The sequence below is a fragment of the Bufo gargarizans genome, chromosome 3 (assembly GCF_014858855.1).
Source record: "Bufo gargarizans isolate SCDJY-AF-19 chromosome 3, ASM1485885v1, whole genome shotgun sequence".
Taxonomy (NCBI): Eukaryota; Metazoa; Chordata; class Amphibia; order Anura; family Bufonidae; genus Bufo; species Bufo gargarizans.
Window position 1 is genome coordinate 100,488,415 of NC_058082.1, and position 19,351 is coordinate 100,507,765.

The 19,351-nt window shown below is 45.3% G+C and overlaps 1 protein-coding gene across 2 annotated transcripts in view; it reads left to right on the top strand.

Annotated features, from left to right (window-relative positions):
- Positions 1-15,220, top strand: part of PPP1R1A (protein phosphatase 1 regulatory inhibitor subunit 1A) — a 247,717-nt gene extending 232,497 nt beyond the window's left edge. For both annotated transcript variants that reach the window (XM_044286654.1, XM_044286656.1), the window contains one exon: positions 14,430-15,220. The gene's annotated coding sequence lies outside the window, so the exon portion shown is untranslated. The remainder of the gene's footprint in view (positions 1-14,429) is intronic.
- Positions 15,221-19,351: the final 4,131 nt, after the last annotated feature.

The following is a 19,351-nucleotide window of genomic DNA, read 5'->3' on the forward strand; positions in this document are numbered from 1 at the left end:
ACACACACGCTTCTGTGCATTTCCAAGTCTAATTCTGTCACTAAATCCATACCGGTGACCCAGCGCCTAAATACTAGGCCTCAAATTTAAATCCCTCTAAATCTCTCGTTACCCACCGCTGTACTGTTGTTGCTGGGCAAGATATTTAGTGTCCGTCAAAGCACATTTTTTGTTCTGGGTTGAAGTACAATTCCCAATTTAGCAATTTCATAATTTAGTGGTTCCTGCTATATCAGAGCTATTTGAAATCTATCCCAAAAAGGGTATATAATATTGAAGGTGCACATTGGGTCATTCAGAATAACTTCACACACACCCGCTACTGTGTATTTTCAAGTCTAATTCTGTCACTAAACCCATACCTGTCACCCAGCGCCTAAATACTAGGCCTCAAATTTAAATCCCTCTAAATCTCTCGTTACCCACCGCTGTACTGTTGTTGCTGGGCAAGATATTTAGTGTCCGTCAAAGCACATTTTTTGTTCTGGGTTGAAGTACAATTCCCAATTTAGCAATTTCATAATTTAGTGGTTTCTGCTATATCAGAGCTATTTGAAATCTATCCCTAAAAGGGTATATAATATTGAAGGTGCACATAGGGTCATTCAGAATAACTTCACACACACGCTTCTGTGCATTTCCAAGTCTAATTCTGTCACTAAATCCATACCGGTGACCCAGCGCCTAAATACTAGGCCTCAAATTTAAATCCCTCTAAATCTCTCGTTACCCACCGCTGTACTGTTGTTGCTGGGCAAGATATTTAGTGTCCGTCAAAGCACATTTTTTGTTCTGGGTTGAAGTACAATTCCCAATTTAGCAATTTCATAATTTAGTGGTTTCTGCTATATCAGAGCTATTTGAAATCTATCCCTAAAAGGGTATATAATATTGAAGGTGCACATAGGGTCATTCAGAATAACTTCACACACACGCTTCTGTGCATTTCCAAGTCTAATTCTGTCACTAAATCCATACCGGTCACCCAGCGCCTAAATACTAGGCCTCAAATTTATATCCCGCTGAATTTGAATACAATACATTGGGCCAAATAATATATTTGTTGTTGTGGTGAACCATAACAATGAGAAAAACATCTAGTAAGGGACGCGGACGTGGACATGGTCGTGGTGGTGTTAGTGGACCCTCTGGTGCTGGGAGAGGACGTGGCCGTTCTGCCACATCCACACGTCCTAGTGTACCAACTACCTCAGGTCCCAGTAGCCGCCAGAATTTACAGCGATATATGGTGGGGCCCAATGCCGTTCTAAGGATGGTAAGGCCTGAGCAGGTACAGGCATTAGTCAATTGGGTGGCCGACAGTGGATCCAGCACGTTCACATTATCTCCCACCCAGTCTTCTGCAGAAAGCGCACAGATGGCGCCTGAAAACCAACCCCATCAGTCTGTCACATCACCCCCATGCATACCAGGGAAACTGTCTCAGCCTCAAGTTATGCAGCAGTCTCTTATGCTGTTTGAAGACTCCGCTGGCAGGGTTTCCCAAGGGCATCCACCTAGCCCTTCCCCAGCGGTGAAAGACATAGAATGCACTGACGCACAACCACTTATGTTTCCTGATGATGAGGACATGGGAATACCACCTCAGCATGTCTCTGATGATGACGAAACACAGGTGCCAACTGCTGCGTCTTTCTGCAGTGTGCAGACTGAACAGGAGGTCAGGGATCAAGACTGGGTGGAAGACGATGCAGGGGACGATGAGGTCCTAGACCCCACATGGAATGAAGGTCGTGCCACTGACTTTCACAGTTCGGAGGAAGAGGCAGTGGTGAGACCGAGCCAACAGCGTAGCAAAAGAGGGAGCAGTGGGCAAAAGCAGAACACCCGCCGCCAAGAGACTCCGCCTGCTACTGACCGCCGCCATCTGGGACCGAGCACCCCAAAGGCAGCTTCAAGGAGTTCCCTGGCATGGCACTTCTTCAAACAATGTGCTGACGACAAGACCCGAGTGGTTTGCACGCTGTGCCATCAGAGCCTGAAGCGAGGCATTAACGTTCTGAACCTGAGCACAACCTGCATGACCAGGCACCTGCATGCAAAGCATGAACTGCAGTGGAGTAAACACCTTAAAACCAAGGAAGTCACTCAGGCTCCCCCTGCTACCTCTTCTGCTGCTGCCGCCTCGGCCTATTCTGCTGCTGCCGCCTCGGCCTCTTCCTCCGCCTCTGGAGGAACGTTGGCACCTGCCGCCCAGCAAACAGGGGATGTACCACCAACACCACCACCACCACCTCCGTCACCAAGCGTCTCAACCATGTCACACGCCAGCGTTCAGCTCTCCATCTCACAAACATTTGATAGAAAGCGTAAATTCCCACCTAGCCACCCTCGATCCCTGGCCCTGAATGCCAGCATTTCTAAACTACTGGCCTATGAAATGCTGTCATTTAGGCTGGTGGACACAGACAGCTTCAAACAGCTCATGTCGCTTGCTGTCCCACAGTATGTTGTTCCCAGCCGGCACTACTTCTCCAAGAGAGCCGTGCCTTCCCTGCACAACCAAGTATCCGATAAAATCAAGTGTGCACTGCGCAACGCCATCTGTAGCAAGGTCCACCTAACCACAGATACGTGGACCAGTAAGCACGGCCAGGGACGCTATATCTCCCTAACTGCACACTGGGTAAATGTAGTGGCAGCTGGGCCCCAGGCGGAGAGCTGTTTGGCGCACGTCCTGCCGCCGCCAAGGATCGCAGGGCAACATTCTTTGCCTCCTGTTGCCACCTCCTCCTTCTCGGCTTCCTCCTCCTCTTCTTCCACCTGCTCATCCAGTCAGCCACACACCTTCACCACCAACTTCAGCACAGCCCGGGGTAAACGTCAGCAGGCCATTCTGAAACTCATATGTTTGGGGGACAGGCCCCACACCGCACAGGAGTTGTGGCGGGGTATTGAACAACAGACCGACGAGTGGTTGCTGCCGGTGAGCCTCAAGCCCGGCCTGGTGGTGTGTGATAATGGGCGAAATCTCGTTGCAGCTCTGGGACTAGCCAATTTGACGCACATCCCTTGCTTGGCGCATGTGCTGAATTTGGTGGTGCAGAAGTTCATTCACAACTACCCCGACATGTCAGAGCTGCTGCATAAAGTGCGGGCCGTCTGTTCGCGCTTCCGGCGTTCACATCCTGCTGCTGCTCGCCTGTCTGCGCTACAGCGTAACTTCGGCCTTCCCGCTCACCGCCTCATATGCGACGTGCCCACCAGGTGGAACTCCACCTTGCACATGCTGGACAGACTGTGCGAGCAGCAGCAGGCCATAGTGGAGTTTCAGCTGCAGCACGCACGGGTCAGTCGCACTACAGAACAGCACCACTTCACCACCAATGACTGGGCCTCCATGCGAGACCTGTGTGCCCTGTTGCGCTGTTTCGAGTACTCCACCAACATGGCCAGTGGCGATGACACCGTTATCAGCGTTACAATACCACTTCTATGTCTCCTTGAGAAAACACTTAGGGCGATGATGGAACAGGAGGTGGCCCAGGAGGAGGAGGAGGAGGATGAGGAAGAGGGGTCATTTTTAGCACTTTCAGGCCAGTCTCTTCGAAGTGACTCAGAGGGAGGTTTTTTGCAACAGCAGAGGCCAGGTACAAATGTGGCCAGCCAGGGCCCACTACTGGAGGACGAGGAGGACGAGGATGAGGAGGAGGTGGAGGAGGATGAGGATGAAGCATGGTCACAGCGGGGTGGCACCCAACGCAGCTCGGGTCCATCACTGGTGCGTGGCTGGGGGGAAAGGCAGGACGATGACGATACGCCTCCCACAGAGGACAGCTTGTCCTTACCCCTGGGCAGCCTGGCACACATGAGCGACTACATGCTGCAGTGCCTGCGCAACGACAGCAGAGTTGCCCACATTTTAACCTGTGCGGACTACTGGGTTGCCACCCTGCTGGATCCACGCTACAAAGACAATGTGCCCACCTTACTTCCTGCACTGGAGCGTGATAGGAAGATGCGCGAGTACAAGCGCACGTTGGTAGACGCGCTACTGAGAGCATTCCCAAATGTCACAGGGGAACAAGTGGAAGCCCAAGGCCAAGGCAGAGGAGGAGCAAGAGGTCGCCAAGGCAGCTGTGTCACGGCCAGCTCCTCTGAGGGCAGGGTTAGCATGGCAGAGATGTGGAAAACTTTTGTCAACACGCCACAGCTAACTGCACCACCACCTGATACGCAACGTGTTAGCAGGAGGCAACATTTCACTAACATGGTGGAACAGTACGTGTGCACACCCCTCCACGTACTGACTGATGGTTCGGCCCCATTCAACTTCTGGGTCTCTAAATTGTCCACGTGGCCAGAGCTAGCCTTTTATGCCTTGGAGGTGCTGGCCTGCCCGGCAGCCAGCGTTTTGTCTGAACGTGTATTCAGCACGGCAGGGGGCGTCATTACAGACAAACGCAGCCGCCTGTCTACAGCCAATGTGGACAAGCTGACGTTCATAAAAATGAACCAGGCATGGATCCCACAGGACCTGTCCGTCCCTTGTCCAGATTAGACATTAACTACCTCCCCATAACCATATATTATTGGACTCCAGGGCACTTCCTCATTCAATCCTATTTTTATTTTCATTTTACCATTATATTGCGATGCTACCCAAAGTTGAATGAACCTCTCCTCTGCCTGTGTGCTAGGCCTAAATATATGCCAATGGACTGTTGCAGTGGTGGCTGACATGAAGCCTGATTCTCTGCTATGACATGCAGACTAATTCTCTGCTGACATGAAGCCAGATTGTCTGTTACGGGACCTCTCTCCTCTGCCTGGGTGCTGGGCCTAAATTTATGACAATGGACTGTTGCAGTGGTGGCTGACGTGAAGCCTGATTCTCTGCTATGACATGCAGACTGATTCTCTGCTGTCATGAAGCCAGATTGTCTGTTACGGGACCTTTCTCCTCTACCTGGGTTCTGGGCCTAAATTTATGAAAATTGACTCTTACAGTGGTGGGTGACGTGAAGCCTGATTCTCTGCTATGATATGAAGACTGATTCTCTGCTGACATGAAGCCAGATTGTCTGTTACGGGACCTTTCTCCTCTGCCTGGGTTCTGGGCCTAAATTTATGAAAATTGACTCTTACAGTGGTGGGTGACGTGAAGCCTGATTCTCTGCTATGATATGAAGACTGATTCTCTGCTGACATGAAGCCAGATTGTCTGTTACGGGACCTTTCTCCTCTGCCTGGGTTCTGGGCCTAAATTTATGAAAATTGACTCTTACAGTGGTGGGTGACGTGAAGCCTGATTCTCTGCTATGATATGAAGACTGATTCTCTGCTGACATGAAGCCAGATTGTCTGTTACGGGACCTTTCTCCTCTGCCTGGGTTCTGGGCCTAAATTTATGAAAATTGACTCTTACAGTGGTGGGTGACGTGAAGCCTGATTCTCTGCTATGATATGAAGACTGATTCTCTGCTGACATGAAGCCAGATTGTCTGTTACGGGACCTTTCTCCTCTGCCTGGGTTCTGGGCCTAAATTTATGAAAATTGACTCTTACAGTGGTGGGTGACGTGAAGCCTGATTCTCTGCTATGATATGAAGACTGATTCTCTGCTGACATGAAGCCAGATTGTCTGTTACGGGACCTTTCTCCTCTGCCTGGGTTCTGGGCCTAAATTTATGAAAATTGACTCTTACAGTGGTGGGTGACGTGAAGCCTGATTCTCTGCTATGATATGAAGACTGATTCTCTGCTGACATGAAGCCAGATTCTCTGTTACGGGACCTCTCTCCTCTGCCTGGGTGCTGGGCCTAAATTTATGACAATGGACTGTTGCAGTGGTGGCTGACGTGAAGCCTGATTCTCTGCTATGACATGCAGACTGATTCTCTGCTGACATGAAGCCAGATTCTCTGTTACGGGACCTCTCTCCTCTGCCTGTGTGTGTGCTGGGCCTAAATATATGCCAATGGACTGTTGCAGTGGTGGCTGACGTGAAGCCTCATTCTCTGCTATGACATGCAGACTAATTCTCTGCTGACATGAAGACAGATTCTCTGTTACGGGACCTCTCTCCTCTGCCTGGGTGCCGGGGCCTAAATATCTGAGAATGGACTGTTCCAGTGGTGGGTGACGGGAAGCCAGATTCTCTGCTATGGAACCTCTCTCCAATTGATTTTGGTTAATTTTTATTTATTTAATTTTTATTTTAATTCATTTCCCTATCCACATTTGTTTGCAGGGGATTTACCTACATGTTGCTGCCTTTTGCAGCCCTCTAGCTCTTTCCTGGGCTGTTTTACAGCCTTTTTAGTGCCGAAAAGTTCGGGTCCCCATTGACTTCAATGGGGTTCGGGTTCGGGACGAAGTTCGGATCGGGTTCGGATCCCGAACCCGAACATTTCCGGGATGTTCGGCCGAACTTCTCGAACCCGAACATCCAGGTGTTCGCTCAACTCTAGTGACAAGTTCTGTCAGGAAGTGTATGGAAAAGTTTAGCATTTTAAAGGGGTTGCCCATCTGGACATTTATGGCTTATCGATAGATTAGACCATAAATGTCTGATAGGTGCAGGTCCCACCTCGGGGACCCATTTCAGTTTCAAGAATGAGACCCCATGGTGAATGGTGTCCATCATTGCTCTTGGACTTCCAACTATAGCTGAGCATGCTCGTATAGGTCACCAATATCTAATAGGTGGGACTCCAAGTCCCGACACGCTTCGCGGTTAACTGTTGGAGGACTACTGCGGCCTCTTCCTTGGCTTATGACATCATGTTCATCAGGCACATGGCCTCTGTGCAGCTTAGTCCATCCAAGAGAATGGAATTGAGCTACAATACCAAGCACAAGCAGTACACAATGTATAGCATGTAGGAGGGCACTTGAATATGTCTCAGAAGTGGTGTTCACCATCACGCCCACGGCCCACCTACAGCCACCAGTGGCAGTATGAGTGAATGTGGTCTGCCCAGCCGCATTGATGGGTCGTACCCTAAGACTGCCTGAGTTTATACGGTTTTACTTTTAGAAAGTATTAGTAAATGTGGAACATACATTAAGTAAATAGTTAGGCCGTATTAACCCTTTCATCCCCATGAAAGCAAAGAAAGTGCATTTGAAGTCCTGCAGTTTTCGTACTGGCCACTAACCTACTGTAATAATGGTCTGAGCAGATCACTTTACTGCAGTTATTTGCTTATCATTACAGGCATGATTAGAATACCTAATGTCACCAACATATAGATACCACTAGACCCACCATTCCCAATAGATGAAATCGGCACAGGTCACAGAGCATGCCTAGAAAACTCTCCCATACAAGTCAACACAGTCCCTTCCGATCATTGTGTCAATAGTCCATGTGGCTGCTGTAAAGCATGTCTCTAAATTTTGTCAAGAACAGCTTAGGCAAGATGGCAGCCCCCATAATCATGTTTAGGAAATACAATAAAAACATCTACAGTCATAAAATTAGATTAGAAAAAAGGATATGTGTCTCTATCTGGTTTTAACGGGCAGATACACATATATTCTTGCTAACTCAAATATAGTCAATGACCGTATTCTGTATGGAGAAACTATATATACAGTGCAAAATACCTTAACGTATCCAACCGAACACAAGCAGTCACAATTTATTTTAGCATGGTGGGTGCTGTTCACCTTCTCTGCCAGGTGCTGTGCTTGGTAAACTACAAGTGCTGCTGCCCCTTCAAATAGCTGACTGGACCGGGTCCCAAGAGTTAAACTCCCACGGACCTCAAATGATCCAATATTTAAGGGGTTATCTGGGAATTACTATTGATGACCTATCATCTGGACAGGTAATCAATATCAGATCGGTGGGGGTCCAACTCCCGGGACCCCCGCTGATCAGCTGCTAGAAGAGGCCTGGCGCTCTGTGAGCACTACCCTTCTTCCTAGGCCAGTGACATCACTGCACATCGGTCACATGACCTAGTTGCAGCTCAGTCCCACTAAACGACCCCCGCCGATGTGATGACCTTTACTGTGGATAGGCCATTATTATCGGATAACCTCTTTAATTACCTATCCTGATTCCTGAGAATAGTTCATCAATATTTAATCCCAGGAAACAGCTGTAAGCCATATCTGACCATATGTCTAGGGAGTTACCCTCTTACTAACCTGAGACTGCATAGGGTGGGCTATGTATTCATCACTATACATTGTCTGATGTAAAGACACATACAATACAAACTATTAGAGCAAGCTGCCTGCAGACATTGAACCAGCCTCTGAAGGATAATCAGAATGCATCCATTCACTGACCATAAGCAGAGGTATTAAAGGGCATCTGTCAGCAGATTTGTACCTATGACACTGGCTGACCTGTTACATGTGCGCCTTGCAGCTAAAGGCATCTGTGTTGGTCCCATGTTCATATGTGCAGTTTTATTAACCACTTCAGCCCCGCTAGCTGAAACCCCCTTCATGACCAGGCCACTTTTTACACTTCTGCACTACACTACTTTCACCGTTTATCGCTCGGTCATGCAACTTACCACCCAAATGAATTTTACCTCCTTTTCTTCTCACTAATAGAGCTTTCATTGGGTGGTATTTTATTGCTGCTGACATTTTTACTTTTTTTGTTATTAATCGAAATGTAACGATTTTTTTGCAAAAAAATGACATTTTTCACTTTCAGCTGTAAAATTTTGCAAAAAAAACGACATCCATATATAAATTTTTCGCTAAATTTATAGTTCTACATGTCTTTGATAAAAAAAAATTTTTGGGCAAAAAAAAATGGTTTGGGTAAAAGTTATAGCATTTACAAACTATGGTACAAAAATGTGAATTTCCGCTTTTTGAAGCAGCTCTGACTTTCTGAGCACCTGTCATGATTCCTGAGGTTCTACAATGCCCAAACAGTAGAAAAAACCCACAAATGACCCCATTTCAGAAAGTAGACACCCTAAGGTATTCGCTGATGGGCATAGTGAGTTCATAGAACTTTTTATTTTTTGTCACAAGTTAGCGGAAACTGATGATGATTTTTTATTTTTATTTTTTTCTAACAAAGTCTCATATTCCACTAACTTGCGACAAAAAATAAAAAATTCTAGGAACTCGCCATGCCCCTCACGGAATACCTTGGGGTGTCTTCTTTCCAAAATGGGGTCACTTGTGGCGTAGTTATACTGCCCTGGCAATTTAGGGGCCCAAATGTGTGAGAAGTACTTTGCAATCAAAATGTGTAAAAAATGACCGGTGAAATCCGAAAGGTGCACTTTGGAATATGTGCCCCTTTGCCCACCTTGGCAGCAAAAAAGTGTCACACATCTGGTATCGCCGTACTCAGGAGAAGTTGGGGAATGTGTTTTGGGGTGTCATTTTACATATACCCATGCTGGGTGAGAGAAATATCTTGGCAAAAGACAACTTTTACCATTTATTTTATACAAAGTTGGCATTTGACCGAGATATTTTTCTCACCCAGCATGGGTATATGTAAAATGACACCCCAAAACACATTCCCCAACTTCTCCTGAGTACGGCGATACCAGATGTGTGACACTTTTTTGCTGCCAAGGTGGGCAAAGGGGCACATATTCCAAAGTGCACCTTTCGGATTTCACCGGTCATTTTTTACACATTTTGATTGCAAAGTACTTCTTACACATTTGGGCCCCTAAATTGCCAGGGCAGTATAACTACGCCACAAGTGACCCCATTTTGGAAATAAGACACCCCAAGGTATTCCGTGAGGGGCATGGCGAGTTCCTAGAATTTTTTATTTTTTGTCGCAAGTTAGTGGAATATGAGACTTTGTAAGGAAAAAAGAAAAAAAAAGAAAAATCATCATATTCCGCTAACTTGTGACAAAAAATAAAAAATTCTAGGAACTCGCCGTGCCCCTCACGGAATACCTTGGGGTGTCTTCTTTCCAAAATGGGGTCACTTGTGGCGTAGTTATACTGCCCTGGCAACTTAGGGGCCCAAATGTGTAAGAAGTACTTTGCAATCAAAATGTGTAAAAAATGGCCTGTGAAATCCGAAAGGTGCTCTTTGGAATGTGTGCCCCTTTGCCCACCTTGGCTGGAAAAAAGTGTCACACATCTGGTATCGCCGTACTCAGGAGAAGTTGGGGAATGTGTTTTGGGGTGTCATTTTACATATACCCATGCTGGGTGAGAGAAATATCTTGGCAAAAGACAACTTTTACCATTTATTTTATACAAAGTTGGCATTTGACCGAGATATTTTTCTCACCCAGCATGGGTATATGTAAAATGACACCCCAAAACACATTCCCCAACTTCTCCTGAGTACGGCGATACCAGATGTGTGACACTTTTTTGCAGCCTAGGTGGGCAAAGGGGCACATATTCCAAAGTGCACCTTTCGGATTTCACCGGTCATTTTTTACACATTTTGATTGCAAAGTACTTCTTACACATTTGGGCCCCTAAATTGCCAGGGCAGTATAACTACGCCACAAGTGACCCCATTTTGGAAATAAGACACCCCAAGGTATTCCGTGAGGGGCATGGCGAGTTCCTAGAATTTTTTATTTTTTGTCGCAAGTTAGTGGAATATGAGACTTTGTAAGGAAAAAAGAAAAAAAAAGAAAAATCATCATATTCCGCTAACTTGTGACAAAAAATAAAAAATTCTAGGAACTCGCCGTGCCCCTCACGGAATACCTTGGGGTGTCTTCTTTCCAAAATGGGGTCACTTGTGGCGTAGTTATACTGCCCTGGCAACTTAGGGGCCCAAATGTGTAAGAAGTACTTTGCAATCAAAATGTGTAAAAAATGGCCTGTGAAATCCGAAAGGTGCTCTTTGGAATGTGTGCCCCTTTGCCCACCTTGGCTGGAAAAAAGTGTCACACATCTGGTATCGCCGTACTCAGGAGAAGTTGGGGAATGTGTTTTGGGGTGTCATTTTACATATAACCATGCTGGGTGAGAGAAATATCTTGGCAAAAGATAACTTTTCCCATTTTTTTATACAAAGTTGGCATTTGACCAAGATATTTTTCTCACCCAGCATGGGTATATGTAAAATGACACCCCAAAACACATTGCCTAACTTCTCCTGAGTACGGCGATACCAGATGTGTGACACTTTTTTGCAGCCTAGATGCGCAAAGGTGCCCAAATTCCTTTTAGGAGGGCATTTTTAGACATTTGGATCCCAGACTTCTTCTCACACTTTCGGGCCCCTAAAAAGCCGGGGCAGTATAAATACCCCACATGTGACCCCACTTTGGAAAGAAGACACCCCAAGGTATTCAATGAGGGGCCTGGCGAGTTCATAGAATTTTTTATTTTTTTTGCATAAGTTAGCGGAAATTGATTTTTTTTTTTTTTTTCTCACGAAGTCTCACTTTCCGCTAACTTAGGACAAAAATTTCAATCTTTCATGGACTCAATATGCCCCTCACGGAATACCTTGGGGTGTCTTCTTTCCGAAATGGGGTCACATGTGGGGTATTTATACTGCCCTGGCTTTTTAGGGGCCCTAAAGCGTGAGAAGAAGTCTGGAATATAAATGTCTAAAAATGTTTACGCATTTGGATTCCGTGAGGGGTATGGTGAGTTCAAGTGAGATTTTATTTTTTGACACAAGTTAGTGGAATATGAGACTTAGTAAGAAAAAACAAAAACAAAAACAAACAAAAAATTTCCGCTAACTTGGGCCAAAAAAATGTCTGAATGGAGCCTTACAGGGGGGGGGGGGTGATCAATGACAGGGGGGTGATCAATGACAGGGGGGAGATCAATGACAGGGGGGTGATCACCCATATAGACTCCCTGATCACCCCCCTGTCATTGATCACCCCCCTGGTAAGGCTCCATTCAGACGTCCGTATGATTTTTACGGATCCATGGATCGGATCCGCAAAACACATGCGGACGTCTGAATGGAGCCTTACAGGGGGGTGATCAATGACAGGGGGTGATCAGGGTGATCACCCCCCTGTCACTGATCACCCCCCCTGTAAGGCTCCATTCAGACGTCCGTATGATTTTTACGGATCCATGGATACATGGATCGGATCCGCAAAACACATGCGGACGTCTGAATGGAGCCTTACAGGGGGGTTATCAATGACAGGGGGTGATCAGGGTGATCACCCCCCTGTCACTGATCACCCCCCCTGTAAGGCTCCATTCAGACGTCCGTATGATTTTTACGGATCCATGGATACATGGATCGGATCCGCAAAACACATGCAGACGTCTGAATGGAGCCTTACAGGGGGGTGATCAATGACAGGGGGGTGATCACCCATATACACTCCCTGATCACCCCCCTGTAAGGCTCCATTCAGACGTCCGCATGATTTTTACGGATCCATGGATACATGGATCGGATCCGCAAAACACATGCGGACGTCTGAATGGAGCCTTACAGGGGGGTGATCAATGACAGGGGGGTGATCAATGACAGGGGGTGTATATGGGTGATCACCCGCCTGTCATTGATCACCCCCCTGTAAGGCTCCATTCAGACGTCCGCATGTGTTTTGCGGATCCGATCCATGTATCCATGGATCCGTAAAAATCATGCGGACGTCTGAATGGAGCCTTACAGGGGGGTGATAACTGACAGGGGGTGATCAGGGAGTGTATATGGGTGATCGCCCCCCCTGTCATTGATCACCCCCCTGTAAGGCTCCATTCAGACGTCCGTATGATTTTTACGGATCCATGGATACATGGATCGGATCCGCAAAACACATGCGGACGTCTGAATGGAGCCTTACAGGGGGGTGATCAATGACAGGGGGTGATCAGGGAGTGTATATGCGTGATCACCCGCCTGTCATTGATCACCCCCCTGTAAGGCTCCATTCAGACGTCCGCATGTGTTTTGCGGATCCGATCCGTGGATCAGTAAAAATCATACGGACGTCTGAACGGAGCCTGACAGGGGGTGATCAATGACAGGGGGGGTGATCAATGACAGGGGGGTGATCAGGGAGTTTATATGGGGTGATCATGGGTGATCAGGGGTTCATAAAGGGTTAATAAGTGACGGGGGGGGTGTAGTGTAGTGTAGTGTTTGGTGCGACTTTACTGACCTACCTGTGTCCTCTGGTGGTCGATCCTAACAAATGGGACCACCAGAGGACCAGGTAGCAGGTATATTAGACGCTGTTATCAAAACAGCGTTTAATATACCTGTTAGGGGTTAAAAAAATCAGATCTCCAGCCTGCCAGTGAGCGATCGCCGCTGGCAGGCTGGAGATCCACTCGCTTACCTTCCGTTCCTTTGAGCGCGCGCGCCTGTGTGCGCGCGTTCACAGGAAATCTCGGCTCTGGCGGGAGGACGCGTATATGCGTCCACCCAGAAGAGCAGGGCCGCCGGCAGGACGCAATCCTGCTTACGGCGGTCCTGTAGCGGTTAACAGGGTCAGGCGTGATGATGTTTACACTGCCTGGTCTTGTCAATCAAAGTGCAGAGGACACGGCAGTTGCAGAGAGAGCAGAGCCTCTAGGTGTAATGGCAACGCCCACATTGCTCCTAGAGGCTCATTTGCATATAATAACACATAGTTTTTCTAAGCAATGCGGGCACATATGTACATGGGACCAACACAGATGTCTTCAGCTGCCAAGTGCACATGTAACAGGTCAGCCAGTATCATAGGTGCAAATCAGATGCCCTTTAAAGGGAACCTGTCACCCGGATTTGGGGAATAGAGCTGAGGACATGGGTTGATGGCCGCTAGCACATCTGCAATATCCAGTCCCCATAGCTCTGTGTGCTTTTATTGTGGGAAAAAAACGATTTGATACATATGCAAATTAACCTCAGATGAGTCCATTATGTGAGATGAGTAGGGACAGGACTCATCTCAGGTTAATTTGCATATGTATCAAATCGGTTTTTATACACAATAAAAGCACACAGAGCTATGGGGACTGGGTATTGCGGGTGTGCTAGCGGCCATCTAGCAACCCATGTCCTCAGCTCTATTCCCAAAATCCCGGTGACAGGTTCCCTTTAATACCTCTGCTTATGATCAGTTAATGGACGCATTCTATGGCCAGTGCCATAGGTACAAATCTGCTGACAGATGCCCTTTAAATAAGGTAAGAACAGAAATGTATTTATTTATTTAATTATTTTACTCTTCAAATAAATATAAAAGAAAAGTAATATTTAATATGTTAGAATGCTGCAAAATGCTTTATAGGACAACGACTGAAGTGGTTATCCAGGATTTAAAAATGGCTCAGCGTCCTTTGTGTTTTGCAGATATTCCCATGAGCTGTGGATGGCATTGCAGTTTTGCCACCTTCACTGCCACGAGCTGTAATTCCAGACACAGCCCACGGACAGATATGGCACAGCAAGCTGGCCAGCCCTTGTGTGCATAACGTCTCCAGCCAGTAATGACCCTGCTGATGGGCTGTCACCCGAAAAGTAACACCACATTATATAATCCAAGCATTTCTGTGTTTGTTTAGTTCCTCAAGTTTGCCTGGAGCCAGGACAGGAATTCCCTCAATGGAGGCGGAACAAGACACACAAAGGATCCAGAACGCCTTTCTTTGGAAATGATATTTATGTTGCATCTCTGCTGCTTGGGAGGCCTAATGCTGCACTGTGTCTAGAGCAATAAATCGGAGGCCCCTCTAGAAGCAAAGAAACCCAGCATTGTGTCCAATAAATTACCCCTGTCTGTGTCACGTCTATACAGCAAGTCTGAAAGGGTGCTAGGCCAGGCATTCTGTAGTTACCTTAGTACATAAGTGGCCAAGAATTAATCATTTGGATGGGAACAAGTAAACTTATCGTTTTGATTTTACTGCAATGTCTAAGGACCTCCTGGGATCTAGATCTTATATCAGCAGGTAATTAATCAGAGAATAATATTTGTTGGGTGGCACCTTGGACATGACAGATCAGTTTGGGTCTGAGCATTGGCTATAAGGTGTCCATTGAGATTAGTATCATATCTAAAGAAAACCTAAAGATGTGATCACAACTACCCGGCAGGTTTTAATACAGTCAGAAGACAGAATTCTACTTTAATGAAGTCCAGAAAGGATATTAGCTATTATACAGACACCCACAATGTGATTAATACAGATAATTCTCACCTATACACTAAACCCACTCTGCCTGTTGGGGCTTTCTTTACATTATGCGCAATTACAGCACCATGTTAGATTTTTCCTCTGTTTGTCATCTTCATTGTAACATAAAGAAAAATTATTAATGTTAATATAATAAAAAATATCCTGAAATGGTTTTACTTCATTGTCACTGGGTTTTTATTATCATTCATTACTGCCTTGTAACAATAGCTGCACCTCACTCCATTATTAAATGCCAGGTGTCCTCTAGTGTTCCAGTTAGGTATTACACCTAAAGCATAGCGAATGCAATTGATTTGCTTTTAGCCCTACCATCATACTTCACTTTCCTTTCAGTGCTACCCATGTGAGAGAACGTTCACATCACCATTTCATTTTGTGTTCTTCTCATCCGTCAGAAGAACAGGAAAAAAAAAAACATCCTTTATTTTGAGCATCCATTATGCTCATTTGGCATTCATTTTAACCATATCCGTCTGAGATCTGTCATATTAGAGAGAAGAAAACGCTCTTCATGGAGGACTTTTTCTTCCATCTAAAATTATGGTTCAGATGGAAATGGCTAAAAGGGATGCATAATGAGCATAATGGATGCTCAAAATAGAGGATGTTTTTTGTTTTCTGTTCTTCTGATGGATCAGAACGGATAACGGAACAGTGATGTGACTCTACTCTAAGGCATGCTGCCTTTCCGAATCCTCTTAGTCCTCTCAACCAATAAACTTGTTGTCATTAGAAAAATCCTGGTATCTCAGCTCAGTATTATTATTTATTTATTATACTCGCTTATATAGCACTACTACTGTATATTCTGCAGCACTTTACAGACATTAGCATCGCACTGTCCCCAATGGGGCTCACAATCTAGGGTCCCTATTGGAGATAAGAGAATTGAATCCAACAAAGTGGAATTCGATCCAAATTCCAGGATACATTTGATTCGCTGCAAAGCCGAATTTTCTCGTGCTTGGTGGTAGCGAATCGATTTAACCTGAAAATCATATTTACCTCCTCCATTTGCTCACAACGGGCCGGGCACCGCCATCTTGATTGAAGATCTCAGCCCCGAAATCCCGTGTGTGGTGACGTATGATGAAACCACGCCAGCCGACGTGACAACGTCATCTTGGGCCGCACAAGATTTTGCACAAGATCTTCAAGCAAGATGGTGACGGCCGGCCCGTCACGAGAAAAAGGAAGCCGTAAAGGGAACCTGTCACCAGTTTTATGGTGTCCTAACCAAGGGCAACATAAATAAGTGACTGATTCTCTTAGCAAAATGCTGAGTCACTTTCTTTAATTGACCCAGTCAATCTGCCAACATCTTGTATTGAAAAGCTCCAGCTGATAATGATGAGTCCTGAATATTCATGAGCTCCTGACTCTCCCCGCCCACCTGCTGCTGAATGACAGTTTGTTTCCATAGGAATCAGCAGCAGGTGGGCAGGGGAGTGGCTATAGCTCTGAATTAAATATACGCTGGACTCAATGACATCACGCTGGACTCCAATCTGCTCATTAGCATGCGGCATCTGTGTGTGTATATTATGAGGTAACCATCTGTCACACCAGTAAGTGAATACATCTAAGGTACTTTTTAGTAGTTAATGCTTGTGTATAATTAGTTAGATTATAATTAAATATCCACATGACAGGTTCCCTTTAAGTGTGATTTTACACAATTTTTACTCTCAGTATGAAAGCGGCATCAGAGGGGTACAATGATGGGTAGTGGCGCTATCACAGCTCCCTGTCATTGCACCTGCTACTTACAAAAAAAATGCACTTCGTGACGAAGTCATTCATCACAAAGCAAATGTAAATTTTGGCGAAGCAGCCAAATAGAATTTTCCAAAACTTCGCTCATCTCTAGTCCCTATCAGTTTGTCTTTGGAGTGTTGGAGGAACCTGGAGAACCCACGTACTATTCACATTATTAGACACAGCTCATGGTCAAGAGTGTATATTTTTTCGAATCCTGGACAATCCTTGTTAACAAGAGTTCACATTTATTTTTCATTATTACCTCATTGCTGTGTGCAACAACTTTCTAATTGCAATTCATAAAAAATGTCTTACCGGGCCAGCGATGTTCTTCCCAGTCTCGTTGTGCACAGCAGCTTCCTCCTCCTCCTTGCTGGGCTGCATGGGAGAAATGAGAATCAAAGCATGCCTTCTAAGGTACTTATTTAGTTTTAGGCCTCATGCACACAAACGTATTTTCTTTCCGTGTCTGTTCCGTTTTTTGTTTTTTTTGCGGACCCTATACGGAACTATTTATTTCTATGGGTCCACAAAAAAAACCTGAAGTTACTCTGTGTGCATTCCGTTTCCGTATTACAAAAAAATAGAACATATCCTATTATTGTCCGCATTGGAAAACGCATTCAAGGCTTGGGTTCCATATAGGGACTGTCCACAAAGACACACATCCAAGCAACGCAGTGTAGTCCTGCCTGCATCACAACTAATAGGAGTGAATCGGGTCAATAAGTTTCCATGCCCTGACAAATTGTAAGAAATCCAGCAGATATGGTTGGGTGTCAGGAATTTGTCAGTTGCAACTACACTGCAATCTTTGACCATGCCAATCTTTGGCTTGAGTCCTAGTCAAAGCTTTCCTCCTTTCTAGTCTATCATTCTGATAGCTCTTAAATTCCTATCAGTTGCAGCAGGTCAAAGACTTGGGGGTTTTGGAAAATCCTCTATTTCTTGTATTTTTAATTGCTCTATAAATACATTTTATCTGAAACATTCTGATATTTACACTGACTTGAAACGAAAGGACACTAGATTGTCACAGTTCTGGGCCACTGGTGAAAGCACTGCTGCAGGGTGAAGAGTCAAGTGGTTGTGGTGCATCAGTAATTCAACATTGAGGAGTCTACATGTGCAGGACAGATGGGCTGGAATTCTGCAAAGCTTCAGGGAAATTATCAATGGCTTCTGACTTTAACCCCTTAAGGACACAGCCTTTTTACACCTTAGGACCAGGCCATTTTTTGCAAATCTGACCAGTGTCACTTTAAGTGCTGATAACTTTAAAACGCTTTGACTTATCCAGGCCGTTCTGACATTGTTTTTTCGTCACATATTGTACTTCATGACACTAGTAAAATTAAGTAAAAAAAATATTTTTTTTTTGGACCAGAAAATACCTAATTTAACAAAAATTTGGAAAAATTAGCAAATTTCAAAGTTTCAGTTTCTCTACTTCTGTAATACATAGTAATACCCCAAAAATTGTGATGACTTTACATTCATCATATGTCTACTTCATGTGTGAATTATTTTGGGAATGATATTTTATTTTTTGGGGATGTTATAAGGGTTAGAAGTTTAGAAGCAAATCTTGAAATTTTTCTGAAATTTACAAAAACTCAATTTTTAGGGACCAGTTCAGGTCTGAAGTCACTTTGCGAGGCTTACATAATAGAAACCACCCAAAAATGACCCCATCTAAGAAACTACACCCCTCAAGGTATTCAAAACTGATTTTACATATGTTGTTAACCCTTTAGGTGTTGCACAAGAGTTATTGGCAAATGGGGATGAAATTTGAGAATTTCATTTTTCTGTCTAATATTTCATTTTTACCCATTTTTTCCACTAACAAAGCAAGGGTTAACAGCCAAACAAGACTGTATCTTTATTGCCCTGACTCTGCCGTTTACAGAAACACCCAATATGTGGCCGTAAACTACTGTACGGCCACACAGCGGGGCGTAGAGTGAAAGGTGCGCCGTATGGTTTTTGGAAGGTTGATTTTTATGGACTGGTTTATTTACACCATGTCCCATTTGAAGCCCCCTGATGCACCCCTGGAGTAGAAACTCCCTAAAAGTGACCCCATCTAAGAAACTACACCCCTCAAGGTATTCAAAACTGGTTTTACATACATCGTTAACCCTTTAGGTGTTGCACAAGAGTTATTGGCAAATGGGGATGAAATTAGAAAATTTCTTTTTTTGCCTTATTTTCCATTTTAACCCATGTTTTCCACTAACAAATCAAGGGTTAACAGCCAAACAAGACTGTATCTTTATTGCCCTGACTCTGCCGTTTACAGAAACACCCAATATGTGGCCGCAAACTACTGTACGGCCACACAGCGGGGCGTAGAGTGAAAGGTGCGCCGTATGGTTTTTGGAAGGTTGATTTTTATGGACTGGTTTATTTACACCATGTCCCATTTGAAGCCCCCTGATGCACCCCTGGAGTAGAAACTCCCTAAAAGTGACCCCATCTAAGAAACTACACCCCTCAAGGTATTCAAAACTGGTTTTACA